We start from the raw sequence: 23,913 nt of genomic DNA on the forward strand, positions 1-23,913 counted from the left end.
ATATTCAATTCTTCTCGTGTAACTTAGAATTGCATTTTTATTTCAGCCCGAAAACCCAATACATATAAACTCCCCTGTACAAAATATATACACGTTGTATTTACATTTACTGGAAACTTTTATAAAATTCGTAAAACTGAAAGTTTACGGAGAAAAAAGAAAACATTAATCTTTGATATATATGCAAGATATTGCAAAAGCAGCAGAAGCAGTAGTAGTAGTAGTAGTAGTAGTAGTAGTAGTAGTAGTAGTCATAATTCCATATTGTGGGTAAGTTTTCACTGTCGAGCTGGAAGCAATTGAGTAATTTAGGTTAGTTGCCATGGAAACTGATTCTGTGCGTATATTTTTCAGAATATAGAATTCATTGTGCATTTCTTGTCCTGTTGAATTCTAGCTTTACGAGCTGGAATCAAAGTGTAATAACTGTTCTGCCTTCTTTCAGAGATGGAAACCTTTTTTTATGATTTTTTTATAATTATTGGAAAAAACAAAACCATTCATGAAATGAACATAGTATATAGGGATATAATCAATTTATAAATTTTACTGGAAAAATAATTTACATACAACAGATATTTTTTACAAGAAATTATTTACTTACTAAATTACATCCACCAACATTGTTTTCCGCTTCTTAAACAAAGTCCGCCATTTTAATAATTTATTTCGTGAAATTCTATTTTAATATCAGTTTACTGTTCCTAATGGATTAGAGTCGCTCCAAAATTAAAGCTAACTATTCTTAACTCATAAATTAAAGATTTAGAGTGGTACCATGAGAACGAGTGACTTTTTCTGTTCCAGAATATATTTTCTACGTAGTCACCAACATTCTTAAGGCACCATGGAACGATCGGTGCGCATGGGCGAACGAAGAGCGCTTTGTAATATGAAGGTAGTTCCAAAAGTAAAACCCTTTATATTTTTCCTCAAAAGTTGAAAAGCTACAAAGACTGTGGTGATACTATTATAATTTGTTCTCCCGAAATTTATTTTTCTACATAACCACCACAATTTTCAATGCAATTTTGCTAGGAATTCAATTTTGTGTGCCTGCTCCTAATATGGCAGGGGTTTATTTCTTAGAGTCTCACACCGTCCGTCAATATCTGTAACAGAGAGATGAAACTTTCAGGTCATGATTGCATAAGTTCGTTCATCATAACAATGCAATTTTCAATCCTATTTGATCCATTTGGGCGAAATAAAAAAATATTGTACTTTCGGCCTGCGTCGATCATGGCTTGTGTGAGTAGCAACATTGTTTGCTTGGTAAAATAATTATATATAATCTTACATTCAAAGAAATATAATATTAATTTAATCGCTTGATTAGCTTGTTGGGTGACATCGTCCTAGCAGATGTAAAATTCTACTTCTGAGATATCGGCCTCAGCTCTTAGTAGTTGAATGACTACACTCACTCCTTGTTGCGAAAAGGTAGGTGCATTTCACAGTAGAACCTCGTCGCGGTTTGCTTGAACTGTGTAAGTTAACAGACTTTGTTGTGTATGGCGTGGTTGCTCACATGACATACTACTCGTCTTACATGCAAGTGATTCGAGTTTAGAATTTCAAGTTCGGATATGTTTAACTTATGAGCCCAAATGAGGAAGGAGCTCGAGTATTGGACTTCCGGTCTGCGGCTTTCATAGTTCCTCTTGGGTTGGAAGCCATGTTTAGTTTCAGCACAGTTTCCGATGGTTTTATTGTTCTATACTAGTCCTGGAGATGACGAGTTCTCAGTAGACAGCTATTCTGTACAGGCTCCGGACTATAATTTTATAGCCAGAGAGCAAAAGATTCTTCCGTGTTGACACGAAGAAAACATATGCAAGGTTGCTAAAAAGGTTTAATTTTTATGAAGCAATTCTGGTTTCTGATTGGTTGGTAGCAGAACGTGAATTAATTTAATTCGTCAGTTCCTAGCAGCAGCGTTTATAAATAGAATCTGCCAATTCTGAGGAGCCATGCCCCATTATAAGCCAAAAATATTGCGACAGTTTCCATGACTTGTGTGAGCTGCTACGTTGTTTGATTGTGGAAATAACAATACAATCACAGAGTATTCCTAACCCAAATAATCTCCTCAGTATAGATAACCCATGAAGAATGTTCCTATCCTCCAAGTGATGTAAGCTCAATTATAACAACAAAGCTAGATACTTCACCAAACTAGATGTATTCTTTTCCTAGAATCTAGTAACACCAACAGATATACTGTAACATATTTAACTGCTCAATTGAAGGAGGGACAAATGGAGCATGCCTGGTCCCCGTGAGTGCAAATTGAATGAGGCAGTAAAAAGACTAAGTTCAGCATTTTCACACACACACACACCTTTTAGCCTCAAAAGTCAACAGGGGACGTCAAATCATTGTGAAAATGAAGACACGGTGCAGTTGTAGGCCTTAATATATATAAATTTGAGTTCTGCACCATGCAAAAAAAGAAATGATTAAGTCCATCATTCGCCACCCCCATCCCATATAGCCCCAAAGTCCCCAAGACGTTAACATATTCAAAGAGTCCAGCGCCATGGAAAACTGCAAAATAGAAACACAGAAACATTTGGACAAATATGGTAAAATAGTTCCGAAAAGGAGCGTTTTTATTAGCCCTAAAAGAGACCCTGGAATACACCCAAGGGTTATCGCGAAGTATAGATAAACAAAATTATATAGAAATCAGTTACAACTTTTCAGAAAGCGTTATAAAAATCCAAGTCATAAGTTTTTTAATAAGCACAAGCCATTTTAACCCAAAAGGTAACCCTAGGGGGGGGGGCAATCGGAGTTTTCTCGGAAAATCTGTTCTGTTACTTTTTACTCATATCATGTTTAATGTTTGTGAAAAACTTTTTAAATTCCAATGCTATGTTATTGAGAAAAGTGTGGACAGACTTACGAACGAACGAACGGAAGAACGGATAAGGGTGAATTTACAGGTCCATCCTCTTTTTGTCAGGGGACCAAAAATTAATATTCTTTAATATTTACTAACTCAACATTTGAGAAGTAAAGGAGGTGTAATGGAAAATTCAGATATGGATCTCATACACAAATCATATGTTAGCCCCTTTTGTCTAAAATAAAATGAAACCACTGAATATATATATATGTATATATATATATGTATATATATATATATATATATATATATATATATTCGTTCGTGTGTGTGATTTTAGAGAGTCTAATCAATGTGAAATTTAAATAACACATAACCCAAAAATTATTTATTAATATATTAGGTTTCGTGATACATATCTCTGATAATTGATGACAGTTTATTTGCTTTTCGCTGTTTTTATACGTCTGATTGCAACAATTTGATTATGACAGGCCGTATTTATGTTCTATCGAAAAAATATCAATAAAACTAAAATCGGAAAATAATAAATTCAAAATATCATAATTCATGTCACACGCCGTAAATTCTGATTGCCCACTCTCTCTAGCGCTATCCCTCTATATTCTCCTACCTCTCTTGTGCTCTCTTTCCTTCCCTCTCTCTCTCTCTCTCTCTCTCTCTCTATTTCGTTCTCTCTCTCCCTCTCTCTCTCTCTCTCTTGCTTTAAGGAAAATAGTTCAAAGCTTCTTATTTTGTCAATTAAATATAAAGCGGAATGCATTATCAATCTGTTTTTGTACACAAATTTTCATCTTAATAAATATAACATGTAATTTGTCCGTATTGCTTACTGACATTTAGTTTAACCCAGATGCTAACATTTCTGCAACTACTTCTGCAATCTTGTATATAATAATGCTGATTACTTTAAACTTTAACTTTACTTTAAACTTTAGCAATTTTAGGAAAATAACCGGATACCCTTATGTCAATTTTATTAGGTTGGTGAAAAAATAATGTCGTTTTTTGAGATGAAGTTGAACGTCAAAAAACTACATTATTTTTGCACCAACCTTATAACAGACAAGATGGAAATCCACTTAGTGTTAAAAAGAAGATTATTATCCTAAGGACAGAAGTCATATGGATTTTAGTTTTGAAATGAATAATTTTTTCATAAAAACTGTACAATAATGAGGCTCCACCAGATCAGGATATAAAGATGAAGTTAGTTTTAACAAATTAAGTAGGGTTAATCAGTGAGCTTATGTGAGACACTATAGCTTAGTATCATATATATGTAGAAAAAATACAACTAATGATCATAAAAAGGAAACCAACTTACATAATGATCGAAGCTAATTTTTGTGATTTAATGCACTTAATTCAAACAGCAGCTATAAAAAAGGAAATAATGTTTTTACTGATTTTTAATTTACCATGGAGAAAGAAGATTCGCATGCGGATATTTGAAAACATTTTTATTATTTTTAGAGAAACTTCACTGTGGATAGCTTTTTAACAAAAAAATTAGTAAATTATCTTTTTCTACTTCCAAACATCTAGCTGTGTCTATAATATGATATAACAGTACAAATACAACCTGCAAGTGAGGAATTTTATGGCTACGACAAATGAAACTAAAACTAATTGTAGTTATAGCAATTTGAATGGTCGCCTGTTAAGTGGAAATTGCTTAATTCTAAACGCGGGATATAAATTTAGAATAATAGGAGGAAATAATACTAAACTAAGATCAACTGACATTACTTTTAAAAAATAATATAGAAACCAATTGAACTCGTTCACAATTAGCAAAATTATGAGTCTGATAATTTTTTTAATATTTTCGGAAGTAGTAAAAAATAAGTGTCAATATAAATTAAAGAGGTCGATATATGTAAAGCAAATAGATATATGCCTAACAGGAGAAAAATGCAGTTTGTTCACTTCGAAATCTTTCTTATAATAATATATAAGGAGGATTTGCTTAATAAAAAGTTAGAAATCTTCCAAAACTGTGTCCACAAAATAAGATAGCTACTGTTCTATTTCAACCTCACACAAACAAGTACACGTGTAAACAAGTAAACAAAGTAAAGTTATAATAAATTATGTATGCTGCGAACCATATAGTAGAAAAATATAACTTTTTAAGGATTCGAAACTTTATCATAACTATACGAAAGTTAATTTAATGAAGGGTTTATCTGCTTTTTCTCTGTGTACAATTAGGGATTTGTAAAAAACAAATACAAATGGGTTCAGAGGAAGAACATCGATATTTACGCCTCAGAGTTATCGGCTTTGATGTGGTGTGAATTAGTTCATTAATTAATGTAAGTGAATTTTAAATATTGTTTTTTTAATTAGTTATGTTTTTCTATGCTACTAAGCACGACTGTAAATAAATTTTAAATTTAGAGACTAAAATTTGAGCTGTAGAAGATTAAATATAACATCTGTCTTATGTTAACTACATTTGCTTTTTATTGTAAGCTAGCTTTAGTTTCGCAAATTATATTTAAGCTTTTTTTATTTTGGCTTATGAATTAATTATTACATTTTAGCTGATCATATACTATTATAATTATTTAAAAAAAATAGAATCTTCTGGGGTTTTATCGTTTTTGTTTGTTTGTTTGTTTGTTTCTTTCTTTCTTTGTTTGTTTGCTTGTTTATTTGTTTGTTTAGACTCTAAATACAAAATCTGGAAAATATGTTTCTAATATTTTATGGAATCTAACATGGATGCATGAGACATTATCTACACTGTTTTTAATTTCATTATTTGAGGGAGGTATGTATTTTTACATATATACCTTTACATAGCTCTTTTTTTCTTTTTAGTCTCCAAATTCTTTTTCATTTAATGTATTAAACTTCTAGGAGTTTGGGGGGAATATTTATCTGTCTCTGATAAGTTGTTTAGTTATCTATCGCTATCTAATGAAATACGTGTAAGACGTAATATAATGAAAGTTTAGATGCTTGCCTAAAAAAACTAATACACATTATGAGCGCGATTTAAATTAATTCTGTCTTTTCGCATTTGGAATAATAACTAATGGTGTATATATATAAATATATATATATATATATATTCAAGCAAATATTATTAAATGCAACGGAGAGACTTTGCTTTATGAGTCTTTCTTTTTTTCATTTTTCAATTTTCCGTATAATCTTTTTTGCATCAAAATCAAAAATATTAATAAAAGTTCCATAGTTGTTGCTGTCACGAATCATCATGTGTAGAAGCAAAAGTCCGAAGGAGCGACAATGAGAATTAAAAGTGAAAACTAAAATATACAGTAAACAGCGGTAAGTTAACATATATAGAGTCGATGAAAAGTCGATTAAAATATATTTATGCTGATGACACTGCCATATATGGTAGCACATCAAATCAGTAAGCGACCAAGTTCTCTCCGATTCTCTCTTCTCTGATCTTGAGAACGTGGTACAATGGGGGAAAGGAGTGGTTGGTTACTTTTAATGCATCTAAAACCAAGCTTCTCTCTTTAGATCATCAAAGTTCTGATCTCCATCTTGTATCAGCTGAAATGAATAGCTATCGTTTTGAGGAGACCGCAAGTTTTGACAAACGTCTGTGCTTAACCTTTACTCCTGATCTTAAATGGAACAGGTATATCAAATCTGTGGCCAAGGCCGCTGGAAAAATGGTGGGATCCTTCTATCAATCCAGTAGATATCTCACTGCTGATGCAATTCTCTATCTATATAAGAGCCAGGCACGTCTAAAGATGGAATACTGTTGCCACACCTGGACAGGAGCTGCTAGAAAGGACTTGTCTTGCTTTGATAGAGTTCAAAATAGACTTCGTAGCCTCGTAGGAGATATCCTTTTCTCTCCCCTGCAACCACTATCTCACAGAAGAGATGTTGCGAGTTTGTCTCTGCTGTATCGTTATTTTCATGGAAAGTGTTCGACTGAGCTTCAGTCTATGGTCCCCCCCCCTTGCCAAACTTTCACAAGAGACATTCGTCTAGCTGAAAACACTATCAATAATTCCCCCTACTCGTTATCTGTGCCTAAACCTTAACGTAGATTCCATGAGCAAAGCTTCCTTCTTAGAACTACACGCCTGTGGAATTGTCTTCCGTTTTCCTGCTTTCCAGCTGACTACAATATGGTTGTCTTTAAGTCTAACGTAAATAAGTTCTTGATAAGCCGTCCCACTTGTTAACAAATTTACCGAATTTCCATTACTAACGATTACTATATTGTCCAATTTCTATTGTACATTCTTTAACATTTATCCTCGAGTGGCCTTTTGGCCTTGATAAGTGGTGATGCCAATGTAAAAAAAGGTCGATTAAAATTCAAATATTAAAATCAGCAAGTTCGTGGGCACCGTTAACAAAGTCCATCCAATACGAACTATGCAAGACATTTTAGAACGTTGCTGCTTTTCTTGAATGCAATATCATTTATGGTGGGTTGAAGGGTTCTAATATATGACGCTTCAAGAATATATATATATATATATATATATATATATATATATATATATATAATACAGAATCTCTCTCACTAATAATTTGGAAAATGCATTCTCTTTCAAATATGGATATGTCCCTAAATCTAGTCGTACTAGAGTTAATTTTAACAGGGAAGACAATGCTATCAAGATCCGCAGCCTAAGAAACAGATTTGAAACCGCTCCACAAATCCAGCAATAGTGCAATCTCGTTAAAAATAAGTGCTCTCTTTCTACTATTTAGTCATGTACCGTAAAATATCAAACCAGTCTAAACAAAGAAAACCCCGAAATATCATCAGCTTTGTTTCTAGTTTTCCTGGACTTTTTCTTTCCAGTGGATTTAGCACTGTTATGGCGAGATGCAATCGCTGATTGCGCAACACATTCCTCGCTATAGATTCCTCGGTTTGGAATATATATTGGAGGTATCTAATGTCTCACTGAGGTAAAAAAAAATATGCTTCATACATATAAACATATAGATAAAGAAAGATAAAGAAAGGAGCTAGGGGATTATACAGTGCCGGCAAAAACAAAGTCCGCACTTGTAATTTTTTCCAAAACTGCAAATTTAAGCTAACTTTAATGTCACTGTTTAAACCACCTATACCTCATTTGATTCGCATTTTATTCCTCTATAATTTTACCTGTTCATATTTGACTTTTAATTGAAATACTCTAGTGTTCGCTCAATTTTAAAAAAATAACTTCAAGTTGAGGAGGCAAAAAGAAAGTCCGCAGCAACAAATTCGATTAAAACCAGCTTAAATTATCGCTCCTAAATCAGTTTAAAATATCCACCAACAGCAACAAAGCATCTCTAATCGCAATTGTTGTTGTTCCAGGTTATACAACGTAATATTTAGTCCATATGACACAACTTCCTCTTAGTGATCGTCAGGAGCTCATTAATCTCCACCTTTCTGGTGTATCCAATCAAGAAATCGGCCGCAAATATAAATGTGATTAGAAAACGGTACGAAAGACTGTGCTAAAGCACCAAAACACCGGCAGTGTTCGTGATGTCCCTAAATCTAGTCGTACTAGAGTTAATTTTAACAGGGAAGACAATGCTATCAAGATCCGCAGCCTAAGAAACAGATTTGAAACCGCTCCACAAATCCAGCAATAGTGCAATCTCGTTAAAAAAAGTGCTCTCTTTCTACTGTTAAGAACAGATTAAAGGAATTTAATCTGAGAGGACATGCTGCAAAACGCAAGCCAATGATTTCTGTAAAAAACAGAAAGCGCCGTTGGACTTTGTCAGATGTAATGAAGATCATGACTCTTCATATTGATCAAAAGTGCTCATTAGCGATGAAAGCAAGTTCAATAGGTTAGACATTGATGGTATGCAGTACGTCTGTTGGAGAAAAGACGAAGAATGTAATCCTAAGTGCTCAGTTTCAACGCTGCAAGGTGGTGGAGGTTTAGTTTTGGTGTGGAATATTATTAGTACCAATAGTCCAGGGCCTATAGTTCACTTGCAAGGCCGAATTAATTCGGCCAAGTACATTAATGTTTTCTACATTACTTTGGTCGGAATTTGGATGATAATCCCATCTTCATGCAGGATAATGCTCCCATTCACACAGCTGGCAATATCAAGAGGTTCCTGGAAGAGCATGATATTCCGTGTTTGGATTTGTCTGCATAATCTCCAGACCTCAATCGTATCGAAAGCATATGGCATTACATCAAGCAACAGCTACGCAATGATATAATTTCAAATTTGGAAGAACTTTGGACAAAAATTAAAGAAAAGTGGGATGCCCTGTCCCCGGAGTATTGTTGCAGTTTAATTCAAGGAATTCCCAAACGATTGCAGGCTGTCAAATTGCAGAATGGCTAGGCTACTAAATATTAACTAGTTCATTGTCTTCCTGATGTATTTGTGTTGTCCTAAAGTTACATTTAAATAACAATTTTCCATTGTGCGGACTTTCTTTTTGCCTCCTTAATTTGAAGTTATTTTTTTTAATTGACGTGAACACTAGAATATTTCAATTAAAAGTCAAGTATGAACAGGTAAAATTATAGAAGAATAAAAGGCCAATCAAATGAGGTATAGTCTTTTTAAACAGTTACATTAAATTTAGCTTAAATGGGCAGTTGTGGAAAATTACAAGCGTGGACTTGCTTTTTGCCGCCTGTGTATATATATAGAAAGAGATAAATAAATAGATAGATAGAAAGATAGATAAGTAATAAGAGATTTGAACTATTTTACAATACATTTCTTAATTCTAATACACTTTTTCGTGGAGACTATTTTATAATTTTTGAATAAAAACTAAACGTTTGATCTCATATGTCGTGCAAGAGAGTTTGCAAACATTTTATAACGATATTTATAAAGCTAAAAATTGGCAAAGGAACATTTTATCCATTTACTCAAAATATAATATTTTCTGGCACGTTACATAATTCCATGTGCATATTAATGTCATAACTGCGCATTGATTTCCATTTTTAGACGCGTCTAAGCATCATTACAGAGGCTCTGTCCGTTGGTACATCGGTCTATTGCACTTACATTTGAAAAAGAAATGTACTCCTACAGAACAGGACCCATAGAGAATGTTTTCGAGTGTTTCTTATTTTGATTTGCAGAACAGACCGAAAATAGTCGTGAAGTTGTCGAACAGTCACTTAGCGCCGACATTAAGCGAAACAAGTTTTTTTTTTCCATTACGTAAGGTAAGGCTCAGTTATTTCAGTTACTCTCCGTGTTTATAATGGGTTGAATAATTTTATTCCAATCAGTAAGTTAATCAAATTTGTTTTTGTTTTTTGTTGTTGTTGTTTTTTTGTACGAAGTTTTTCAACTGTATTAATTATTTTGTGGGCCTATATTTCTTTCCCTGACCTAAGCGTTAGGGTGATTATTATCGCCATTGTTTTTATAACTTTTAAATCTTAAATTAATTCGTTCCCGGTTTGTTCCGAATATCACAATCTGAAATATTCGTGTCGATATGAGTCATGTTCTATATAAGAATCAAGTTTTTGTCGATTTTTAATTCGAAAGTTTAAAATAGCATTCTTAGATACGTTAACAGATGTCTACATGAGGTCATCCGTCCATTTGTTTCTCGTTATACACACATGAATATTTATTGTTTATAATGTACACAACACAAAATAACTCAATATTCTATTAATTAATGCCATTATCATATTTGTTCGATCGCAGTGCTGACCAAAACTTGTTGAGTTTTTCGATTATTTCGATGACAAGTGATAACAAGTTTTTACTCGAACACTCTGTTGTAAAAGTTTTGCATGTATATATATATATGTGTGTGTGTATATGTATATATGTGTGTATTGCGTACTATTATCCTCATTTTTTTAGTTGTTGTTTTACGACGTTTCAGCCAACTATTCCTATGGCCTTCATCAGGTGGTGCCATGACACAAGTATTAAAAGATGAGGATAATAGTCTACAATAAATAAATGAATAAATAATACTCATCTCAACAAACATTCCAATTGATTATATATATATATATATATATATATATATATATATATATAGAGAGAGAGAGAGAGAGGGGGAAGAGAGAGAGAGAGAAATTAAAAGAAGTATATAAGGATTCTTAAATATAGACTTTTTTGTATAATAAACAGCACGACATGCAGCGAGAGCCTAGATCCCGCTTCTTAATTATACGCCATATATAATATAAAAGACTAATATATAATATAAAAGACTAATATATGATATAAAAGACCCACTTACAACGTATTGCTAGACGTCGCATCTTTATCTTGTTTCCTAGTATTTCCCTTCATCTGCTCATGAGAAACATTAAATTTCGAGATGCCTGTCATAAAGAACATTCATAACCCCTACACACTATATTGTATTCCTTGTTTAATATTGATTAATAAATCTATATACACCGGTATATATTTTTTCTATTACCAATATATTTTTCTTGTATATATATATATATATATATATATATATATATATATATATATATATATATATATTAGTCCTCGCGCGAAAGAGCAGGACACAAAATGTTTTAAATAATAATAATAAGAGAATAACAATAACAAAGACTTTTGCTGGCGAGGACTACTATTGAGCGTAACCAGTTATACAGTCCTTTTGAAATTTTCATCTCTATTTTTCTCGTTATCTACTGAATATTTTTAATGAAACCTATATGGAATATGTTCCTTATTTAATTTTAAAGATTTTCTATTCTGAAAGAAGTTTTAAAAATGTAATCGAAAAAAGTTATTTTTAAGTTTTTGTTTAAAAAAATTCAGATTTTCTCAGTATTCAGACATGTATGACAAAGGGGGAGTTGCAAAAAAGTGTTGTGGTGTGAGGAGAAATACAAACTGAAACAGAGAAAATATTCAGACCTGTAATAATACAAAGAGGGGGTTCAAAAATGAGTTGTGGTGTGAGGAGAAATACAAACTGAAATAGAGAGTAGGAGAGTTTTTATAAATGCATGCAAAACCACATTCATTTTTTTTAATCCAAATTAATAAATTAAATAAAATATAATCTTAAAAAGATACGATACAAGTAAGAAAAGCATTTCATTCAAGGCATGAAAATTGTTAAACAAAATGTTTTTACTATAGACTTTAGAAATAAAGGTACAAGATTCAATTTGAAATTTATTTATCTTCAAAGTGCACTTTTATACATTGTACAAAGTCAGGTATTAAATTTTTATACCTTACTTTGTTTAATTTTTAAAAGTGCATATATATATATATATATATATATATATATATATATATATAATTTGAAAATATTTAATAAAACATTTTTAGAAATAGAACATCATTTTAAATGTAATAAAAGATTAAAAAATCAGTCAAGTAATTAATTTACTATGCAATCAATAAATTATTAAAATTATATTTGGAATTATAGTGTTGTCCAAAACAATTAGTTAAATTTGGACAAAAAAATCTAACAATCAATGAATAGAATGCAAAGTACAAAAATTCAATTAAACTCAATGAATTTGTACTGTGTAAGGTTCAAGCTGTGACTGAATAATCGTCAAACTCCAAAAAAGATTAGCAAAAAAATAAATTGGAATATTTTTACAAAAATATTATAAAAATATCTAATATATAGGTGTCCGTAGAGAATCAATAAAATAAAATTTTACTTGCTATTAGATAAAAAAATATCAGTCTAATGTAAAATAATTTTAAAATGAAATGAATTAAAATCGAAAATCTATTTATAAAGAATAAAATAAAGTTAGACAAACAAAGATAGAATTAAAAAAAGGGAAAGCTAGCAGTCGCGTGATGAAACTAAAACGAAGTGAGAATGAGGAAAGTGGATGACTTGAGAAGTGATGTCTTAAGCCGACAAACTGCCAAGAGAAAGATTAATTCTCGTATTCCTCGGTAAACAATGTCGGTGGTAAAGCAGAGTTTTTGCGAAAGACTAGAACGGAATTTCGGATAATGTAAATGGATAAAAGCATTGCTTGTTCACGTGGGACACCTCGTAACCAAGCGCTCTGCTGGAGTTGTAGCCATTAAGGATGACGCGTCAACTCATCATCAGGATCTGTAACCGACGGTTCTAAGAAAAAAGTGAATCGTGTTTGACAGCGAATTAATGAACATCGAATTGGTTAGATACAGGAGGTAGAATGATTGTGCCACGCATGGTTGGAATCAATCCAGTCAAGAGAATACCACTTTACCCCGTATCCATCTGTTGGATATCAGACATCCATATGGAGGTTAAGTACAATTCTTGAGATAATGCTTAAGAAGTACGCCGCTGTCGAGCAATGCGTGGGAATGATAAAGTCACAACTCACATGAACGACAACTTGGGTTTTCTACTTACATATATATATATATAACCGTTTATCAAAACTTTATGCCTACTCGAGGATAACAGCTATAAGAGTTAATAGATTGTTAGTTAGTGATGAAGAACACTGTTGAGAAGATTGGAAACGATAGGTTAAATGGACAGAATATGATTATTTATGGGTGACTCGACAAGAATTTGTTTACATACTATTTTTTTTACACAGTGATCACCACTTATGAAGGCCCGGAAGCCACTCAGGGATAAGGGTTATTGCAAGTACATTACGTTAGTGTGGAGATTTGATGAAGTGTTTACTTAAGGGGGCGGTTCATTAGAAATTTGTTAACGTTGGACTTGAAGACATCCAAGTTGTAGTCCGGTGGAAAGCAGGCAGACGGAACAGAGTTCCATAGGCGTGCAGTTCTAAGAAAGAAGCTTTATTCATGGAATCCGCGTATTTTAAAAACGATTACATTGTTCTCAACTAGGAAGGTACCGCGCGATATTTTATGGAAAGAAACTTTATTCATGATAATTCCGTTTACTTTTGGGTAACTAAAAACAGAAAGGAAAATTTTCATAGGGTTGAAGTTAGACGAGTTTTTGATTTAAATGTTTCACAAGGATCGACCATGGATGGGAGCTCAGTCGAGCATCCACTATCATAGTAATGATTATTCCCTGCCTGATTTTTATTCATGTTTCTGGAGCCAGTTTTAATTCTTTTTTTAATAAAAATCACTTGAAGCCTGTTCTTACAATTTGATTTTAACACATGCGTTTAACGGAAAGGCAAAAAAAAAAGGTTTCCAGTTATTTTTTTATTATTATTTCGGCTCATACGAAATGCAAGCTTTTCTTGTGACTTTATTTTACTCCAATGTTTTGTTTCACTGCGGGATGGTGTTTACTTTAAACAGCGTATAAATATGGCTTTAGTTTCAATTTTCATTATTTGAATGACACTTCAGAATCAGAGATGACGGAAGCCGCGAAACCACGTGATTTCCGAACGTAATTTTAGCTGACAAAACTTCAAGCAGAAAAGCGTGTCTTGTCACCAACGGAGGAGAGTAAGCACAGTGTGGAGAGGTGTAACAAGATAAACTATCCGTCTAGCTATTTCTCTCTATCTATCTCTCTATCTCTCTATCTCTCTATGTATCTATCTCACACACGCGCGAGCGCGTGTACACAAATAGTCGATCTAATGTTATGTTGGTGTCCCTCTTTTTAAGTAAACCTTTTTTTCATAACCATCGTTGCCCGAGTGGGTTTATTAGCTGACAAAATGAATCTATGTTCACGGTGATACTGATGTATAACGGTTTATACACTAATTACTCCGTGGCATGTTTACAAGAGTGGATTAACAGAAATAGTATGTTACAGAAAGACTGCATCCATACTGTGGCTATAGCTGCCATAATGGACTACCGCCATGCTTACTACGACACCTAGCCCTAACTCCATTCATAATCTGCCGAAACTCCACCGAAATAGGGTAGATCGACATCACGTCAAAGAAGTGCATCCATCGGTAAGTGAAAGTATAGCATTATTTTGTTTGTTCAACTCCTCCTAGGTTTGTTGATATTGATCCCTATAACTATATACATGTCCTTGGTACTTGTGCAGTTTACGGGACCTGCTGAAACAATAACGTGATTAATTATTAAGTCAGCTTAAACTTGTCAATATGGAAGGACGCTTTTAACTATTCTGTACTTTCACCTAAAAATTTAATAAAGAAAACATACAGCTAAATCCCACCCCTTCACAGTAGAGATCCCAAGATGTAAGAGAACCTTCTACACAGTAGTTTCTTCCCTAGAACCGCGAGACTTTGGAATTCTCTTCCGGGTTCCTGCTTCCCAATTCTACTGACATACAGAAGTTCAAGTGTAATATGAGCCGACATCTTGCTGCCCAATTCCCCACATAGTACCCCTGTAGATTGTGTCCCTGGTAGTAGCCCCCTACACCAAAGTGGCAATGTGTCTTATTTGTGGTGAAAATGTAATTTTTAAAAAATTACAGTAAAAAATTGAATTTAACTTGAAAACCATATCTAAAAAAAAAAAACTAGTATAGTCCGGAAACACCACAAGCACCATATTCTAAAACTACATTACCCAGAATACTTGGATAAGTATATTTCAGTTCGATCAAAAACGCTACAACATTATCGTTCGCACCAAACATTCATAAAACAGCATTTTACTTTATTTTTTTATCATCATCAGGACAGGCTCCTTGCCCGGACCAATGTGACTCTTCTTCTCCAGAGTTTCCTATCTTCCATCAGCTGTTTCAGATCTCCAGGTTCACAGTTGACGTCGTGTGCTATTTGCTGGATGTACATGGACCTAGGTCGTCCTTTGCTTGCGCATCCTTGTCGTGGAGTCAATAGTAATACATCACTCATCAATTCATGCTTGCTCTTCAGACAGTGACCGGCAAATCGTAGGCGTCTTTCCCTGATAATATTAGATATGGCAGGTAGATTGCCATAAAGTTGCTGCTTCGTGGGATGATTTTCCCAAGATATATTTGATACTGTTTGTAGCATACGGGTGTATGTGCCGTCTAGTTTTCTTCCCAATCTTTTGGTGAGTGTCCAGGTTGTAGCACTGTAAACAAGGACAGACTTTACCGTACTGTATATCGATACTCTATGGCTGACTGGGATAGCTTCTGTACATTCATATCTGATCTACTTCTGCATTCCATGTTTAAAAAGGATGTGTCCTTTATAGTATCAGACCTGACCGAATGATTAATTGTAGACATAGACGGATTCATACCATCTAAAAAATTCCAACAAAAACCTAACACCAGCCATGGTTCTCCCCAGAATGTGCTGCTGCCATCGCGCACAGAAATCACTTTTTCCATAGCTACCAACGTAATAGATGTACTGAGACTAAAGCTGCTTTCAGGACTGCCAGCAACCACTGTAAAAGAGTAATAAAAAATGCAAGATAGCTATATGCTTAGTCCTTTAAATCCAATGTAGCTGAGCAGCGGCTTGGTTCCTACCAGTTGTTGCAAATAGCAAACAGGATCCTGAACAGAAGCGTGTGTTCTATCCCAACCATCATCAATGGACCTGAGGTCATCTCGTCAGCATCAGACAAGGCCAGACTATTTGCCAAGAAGTTTGCACCTAATTCTACCCTATGCGACGAAGGCCATCACCCCCCCCCCGTATTTCCTCCTATAACACACAACACGCTATGCAACATACAAATATCTGTGCGTGAGATCGCCAAGTTAATCAAGAACCTTGACTCCAGTAAAGCAACTGGTACTGACGGCATTCCAATTATAGTGCTGAAAAAGATCCAACCAGAACTTTCTCCCATACTTACAAAACTGTTTAAGCGTTGCCTTAAGGAGAAGTGCTTTCCAACACCCTAGAAAACCTCATCAGTATGCCCTGTATTTAAGAATTCAGGTGAAAAGTCATCTCCCTCTCAGTACAGACCAATAAGTCTCCTGTGTGTCATGAGTAAATTGTTGGAATCCATATTAAATAGAGAAGTAGTCAACCACCTCAGCAAAAACAACCTTCTTAGTGACATGCAATATGGTTTCCGTTCTGCAAGATCTACAACAGATGCGGGAATGGTTATATCTCATAGGATTAGTGAATCTCTTGATAAAAGCTTCCTTTCTAGGGCAATTTCTCTTGACATATCGAAGGACTTGGATAAGGTATGGCATAAGGGCCTACTTCACAAGATTTCTACCTACGGTATAACTGGAAATGTTTTCTCAATTATTAAATCATTTCTCTCCGATAGGCTCATAAGAGTAGTGGTTGATGGGCAGAAATCAGAGGTCCACAGTATTAATGCTGGAGTCCCTCAGGGGTCCATCCTGGGCCTAACTCCCTTCCTGATCTACATCAATGATCTGCATGCTTAAATCATTCGTTGACATCTATGCTGATGATACGATCATCTATGGCAACACATCAAAGGCCGTAAATGATAATTCTCTCTAATTCTCTCTCCTCTGACCTTGAGCGCGTGGTAGAGTGGGGGAAGAGGTGGTTGGTCACTTTTAATGCATCCAAAACCAAGCTCCTATCTTTGCATGATCAACGCTCTGATCCCCATCTGGCATCAATTGAAATGGATGGCTCTCGTCTTGGGGAGGCTCCATGTTTTGACAAGCTTCTAGGCTTGACCTTCACTCCTGATCTGAAATGGAACATTACATCAGGTCTGTTTCCAAGGACGCTGGGAAAATGATGGGATCCTTCTACCGCTCCAGAAGATATCTCACTACTGATGCAATTCTCTATCTGTATAAAAGCCGAGTACGTCCAAGGATGGAGTACTGCTGCCACATCTGGGCAGGAGCTGCTAAAAACAGCCTATCCTGCCTTGACAGAGTACAAAATAGACTTCGTGGCTTGGTGGGGGATGACCTTTTCTCTTCCCTGCAGCCCTCTCCCACAGAAGAGAGATTGCGAGCCTGTCTTTGTTTTATCGTTATTTCCATGGCAAGTGCTCGTCTGAGCTCCAATCCCTCGCCCCCCTCGCCAATCTTTCACTAGAAACACCCGTCTGGCTGAAACTACTATCAATAATTTTCCCCACTCTTTATCTGTGCCTAAATCCAAACGTAGATTCCATGAGCAGAGCTTCTTTCTCAGAAGTGCACGCCGTGGAACTCTCTTCCATTTGCCTGTTTCCCACCTGACTGCAACTTGGATGTCTTCAAGTCCAACATAAACAAATTCCTGACAAACCGCCTCCTTAAGTAAGACACTCCATCAAATCTCCAATACTAATGATTACTACAATACTATCTCATTGATTACTGTACACGCAATAACCCTTATCCCTGAATGGCCTCCGAGCCTTGATAAGTGGTGACCTCCATGTAAAAAAAAAAAAAAAACACTGCCCTGAAGAACTGCCTTTTCAGTTTGTTAGTTAGCCCCGAAGTCTATACTGAACGCATCCCACCCAGTGCGGCCCATGCTTTTGAGATGCGAATTTCGATATCTCTCTCTGTCGAAACTATGTTGCTGCCCAGATACGTAAACTCAGCGACCTTTCGGTGTAGATCCAATCAGAGCCCTGATCTTCCCTTTCACATTGAAAGTCATGAACTTTGTCTTATCCGCATTAATGTGGAGACCAATGTCATTTGCGTAACAGTGTTTATAGTAATAAAAAATACAACAGATATGATGAACGCCTGGTGTGCCTCAGGTGAATTGAAAACTATAACTTTACCGAGACTTATTTAAAGAATTTTCTTTTTCTTTTAAGAACTTTATCTAATCAAGGTTGTTAATATCTTAGGCCTCACCCCAAAATTTGGACATTATGAAATGTAAAAAAATAAGAATTAAAAAATAATGTATTATATATTGGGGTAGGAGTATATAATATTTCTCATTCAATTCATGGCTATACCGACTATTTTTGCTAGTTAATTGCTAAAATTATATCCTTTCTAATGTTTGTATTGTTAGTATTATTTTGACTACTGTTCTCATCTTAAGTGTTCGGCTAATATAACCTCCGACCTTCTTCGAGTGTATCTTGTTGAACTCTGGAAACTACACGAAATTTGGAACGAAACCCTTTATTTAATCCACCAGAGTAGCATACTCTAGGTCCGTCAGCCATGATCGGATGAGAGTCTTATATAATTCGCAATTGTATTCGTCGTATTGCCGGTACTGATGATTGAACTTTCAAGCTCAAAAAGTGTGTAACTAAGAACTGAATACCTAGTACTTTATCCGTTGCGCCACTGGTACTTGCTGAAAAAGATAGGAGGTTACATTGGTCGAAACGTTGTGAGAATAACACTCAATATGATAACAGTATTCTGAATAATCTAAATAATATAAATTATTAATCCTCATCTAAAAATTTCAGAAACTGTTGCACAAATAATTAACAAGAACACGAAATTAAAGGTATACAATAATATATTAGGAAGAATAGTTATATACATATTTACATGTCTTCAGATATACTTCAATTGGAAATATTCCGGCAGGTGGCGTGTTGCATGTCTTACTGGGGGCAGCATAGGCGTCTTGCCTATTTGGCGGTCGTTGCAGAGCTCTCCCGGTATTGGTGATTGATACCTTTATATATCTCACTCACCCGCCTATGTTAATTAGTGGGCGTCTCCACAACAGAAACATATATACTTTTTTATCAAAAACTTACTAATTAGTAAAAGCTTTTGATAAAAATTAGATATACTTTTGAATTAGAGATGTTGCTGGTAAATGTTTAGCATGTCTGACAAACAAAAAATGAAAGAAGTTCTGCTCTTTTTTTTTGTATGTTGCATGTTGTAGGTGTATCTGATATTGAATACGTTTTAGTATCTGGCTAGGAGGATACAGGAAAGTATATTATACCAAGAAACTCTTTCTCACAAATGTTTGTAACGATTTATGAGAATATTTATTAAGTTATGTAATACTAAAATTAAATTATAATTTGAAACTCTATTTCCTATTATTGACATTAGTATTGCCTGATGTAAATAGAGATAATTAAGCCAAAAGAGTAATCTCCCTTGCTCTTTCTCCGTAATAAATTAATTCTTATTACTTCCGTGAAAAAGCAGTTTGGGATAGCTAGTTGATTATAAAATAAAGCCTATATTAATCTGAATAATCTCGGGATAGCTATTATTAATTAATTAAACAAATCAAAAAACAAAATGATGACAAATTAATAGTAATATTCCGACTAAATACAAGAATCGATCAAATAATTAGATTAGACAGTAAAATGTGGATCGATATTCTAATACACACAAATAAAATAAGAAACCTTTTCTTTCTGTTTTTTAATTTCGTTGAAACTGATTAGCAAAATCAATGTAGAATCATCGATTAAAGCAAAAAATAAAACCATCGAAAAACCGAATTTATGTGTCTATGATTTTTCTTCTTTAAAAATAAATGTGTTAAACAAGACATTTATTAAACGTCAAATTTCTTTTAAAATGTAAAATATTCTCTTAGTGCGATTTGAATAAGAAATAGTTTATTTAAGTTTGTGGTCTTGAAGGACCGGTAATACCCAAGAAAAACACAGTTGTATAGTTTGTTTTTTTTTGTTTCACCCCAAACAAGGAACAGTATCACTTTTGGTGGTTAAGGTTTTGACTAAGTTAATGAGTTGGCAAGAAACGCGATTAGAATTGACAATACACACTCTGTATTTCGGCCAACAAACTCTGCCAAACGACACCATGGCACGTAAGAAAAGGAAAAAAATACATTGTATTGTTTTTAAAAAAAGAAAATTCCTGATGAAGGCTTATAAGCTGAAAATTTGAAACTTTAAACTAATATTTTGTTTATGTAAAAAAAAATACAGATACGCACGTGGTTGTCTTTCTAATCTCATATTTCGAATTCCGTTTTCCCCGTGCTTCTAAAAAGTGGATTACTACCAAACTACCCATTCGCGCTTAGACGGCGCCACCCACTGAATTGACAATACACACTCTGTACTTCGGCCAACAAACTCTGCCAAACGACATCATGGCACGTAACAAAAAAAAAATACATTGTATTGTTTAAAAAAAAGAAAATTCCTGATGAAGGCTTATAAGCCGAAAATTTGAAACTTTAAACTAATATTTTGTTTATTTAAAAAAATACAGATACGCACGCGGTTGTCTTTCTAATCTCATATATATATATATATATATATATATATATATATATATATATATATATATATATATATATATATGCGTGTGTGTATTTGTGTTTATGTGTGCGTGTGTGTGTTGTATAAGGTTTGGCTTTAATAATATATATTTTATATATATATATATATATATATATATATATATATATATATATAATGTTTGGCTTTAATAATATATATTTTATATATATATGTATAACGTTTGGCTTTAATAATATATATATTATATATATATATATATATATATGTATAATGTTTGGCTTTAATAATATATATTTTATAAATATATGTATAATGTTTGGCTTTAATAATATATTATATATATATATATATATATATATATATAGTGTTTGGCTTTAATAATATATATTTTATATATATATGTATAACGTTTGTCTTTAATAATATATATTTTATATATATATATATGTATAACGTTTGGCTTTAATAATATATATTATATATATTTATATATATGTGTGTGTGTATAACGTTTGGCTTTAATGATATATATATTTTTTATATATATATATATATATATATATATATATATATATATATATATATATATATATATATATATATATGTATAATGTTTGGCTTTAATAATATATATTTTCAGAGGAAACATAATGTAATTTAAATACCAAAAAAATACAAAAAAAAACGGGCAGGTGAAATTATTAAAATTTCCTTAAGGCCTTATCGTCTGACCCTCTAAGAGGAAACGTCATAATGATTAATTAAAAACTAAGAAACGAATGAGGAAAGAAGGGAACTTGGTTTCAGTTGGAAGACCAGTGAGACAAAAAAAAAATCTCACTGTTCAGGTGGTTTTAAATCAATAAATATCTCCAACTGATGTTACAAAATCTTTTGTCTACACAGGCTAGGTCGAGAGTTATTAATGACTAACGCCTCAATAATATTGAGATGATAGTTCGACCTCGCACTGTATAAAACAGAAAAACACCCATCGGAATATTGATCAGAACACCTATTTATACTCATCAGGTGATTACCAATGGCGGACTCATGAGCTTGGGAGTGCCCGGATGTTCTCGAAACCTGGTGTAGTCGAATATCCCGAGGGATATGTTGGGATATTCTCATTTCTAATCTTTGGGATGTTTTGCCAACGTAGTCAGCTCCACACTGACAAACAAATTTATAAACAACAGAATTCTTTTGAATGGTTGGCAAAACATCTTTACGAAAAGAAGAGAAAAATGTTCGAGTTAGTCATTAATAACTCTCGACCTAGCCTGTGTGACGTTTCCTCTTAGAGGGTCAGACGATAAGGCCTTAAGGAAATTTTAATAATTTCACCTGCCCGTTTTTTTTTTGTTTTTTTTTTTTTTGGTATTTAAATTAAATTATGTTTCCTCTGAAATTTCTCCTTCCATTTTGCTGTACCAAAAATTTACTTAAATATATATTTTATATATATATGTATAATATTTGGCTTTAATAATATATATTTTATATATATATATGTATAACGTTTGGCTTTAATAATATATATATTTTATATATATATATATATATTGTTTGGCTTTAATAATATATATTTTATATATATATGTATAATGTTTGGCTTTAATAATACAAGAATAAAAAAGCATTGGAAATGCAAAAGGATATAGGGATGGTATGCCAAAAAGTATACAAACAAGATAGCTATGAATGGCTAGGCACATGGAAATAGAATTGCATCCAAAGTATAGCCCTATAGCTTTTCTCCAATCTTCATTCCGTGCCATCATTACGGTTGTAAAAAGCTATAAGGCTATACATTGGATGCAATTCTATTTCCATGTGCATAGCCATTCATAGCTATCTTGTTTGTATACTTTTTGGCATACCATCCCTATATCCTTTTGCATTTCCAATGCTTTTTTATTCTTGTTAATTAGTATTTTTACTTACAGTCTTATCTTTAAACTTACATTCATGATAGTATTGTCTTTTTTAGGAGGCGGCTCATTGCCGCCTCCATTAGTAGCAGGTCGCTTCCTGCTGAGTTTTAGGTCTTTTTATAATAGTTTGTGCATGAGGCAGCTTTTTTCCCCTTGGGATCCCTGTTATACCGTGCTTTTGAGTCAGCACATGAGACAGCCTTCTTTTTTTCTGGTTCTTTGTTATAAAGAGCACGTGAGGCAGCTTTTTTTCCCTAGGAATCCCTGTTATACCGTGCTTTTGAGTCAGCACGTGAGGCAGCCTTCTTTTTTTCTGGTTCTTTGTTATAAAGAGCACGTGAGGCAGCTTTTCCCTCGGAATCCCTGTTATACCGTGCTTTTGAGTCAGCACATGAGGCAGCCTTCTTTTTTTCTGGTTCTTTGTTATAAAGAGCACGTGAGGCAGCCTTCTTTTTTCTGGTTCTTTGTTATAAAGAGCACGTGAGGCAGCCTTCTTTTTTTCTGGTTCTTTGTTATACCGTGCTTTTGAGTCAGCACGTGAGGCAGCCTTCTTTTTTTCTGGTTCTTTGTTATAAAGAGCACGTGAGGCAGTTTTTCCCCTCGGGATCCCTGTTATACCGTGCTTTTGAGTCAGCACGTGAGGCAGCCTTCTTTGCCTCAGGATTTGCATGATACTTAATTTTTATTATTTCAGCATTTTTCTCATAGTATTCTTTTTGCTCAGATAATACCTTGACTTTGTTTTTTTCATAGTCTATATTTCTCTGAGCTTTTTTACTACGTGCTTACTTTGGCATTTTTATTAAATGTAAACATATAACACTTATGTGTATCTTAATATAATATCACTTATCTTATAGCAAGACAACTCTCGTAGAATTGAGATACTGCCCCGTCACCAATAGTTAAAGTGTGGAACGGTATATACACCAATAGTGTAGTTGTTATCTTTATATGAAGTCCTAATCAGTGACAGTGTTAGGTTACTTGGTTAATTTATTGTAGTTTATTTTAGAAAACTTACTTGTTTTTATTAGTAGATTGTGTATAGTAGCCACAATATCTAGTTATTTTTGTGGC

This window comes from Euprymna scolopes, chromosome 5 (assembly GCF_053919585.1).
Source record: "Euprymna scolopes isolate OS-2025 chromosome 5, ASM5391958v1, whole genome shotgun sequence".
Taxonomy (NCBI): Eukaryota; Metazoa; Mollusca; class Cephalopoda; order Sepiida; family Sepiolidae; genus Euprymna; species Euprymna scolopes.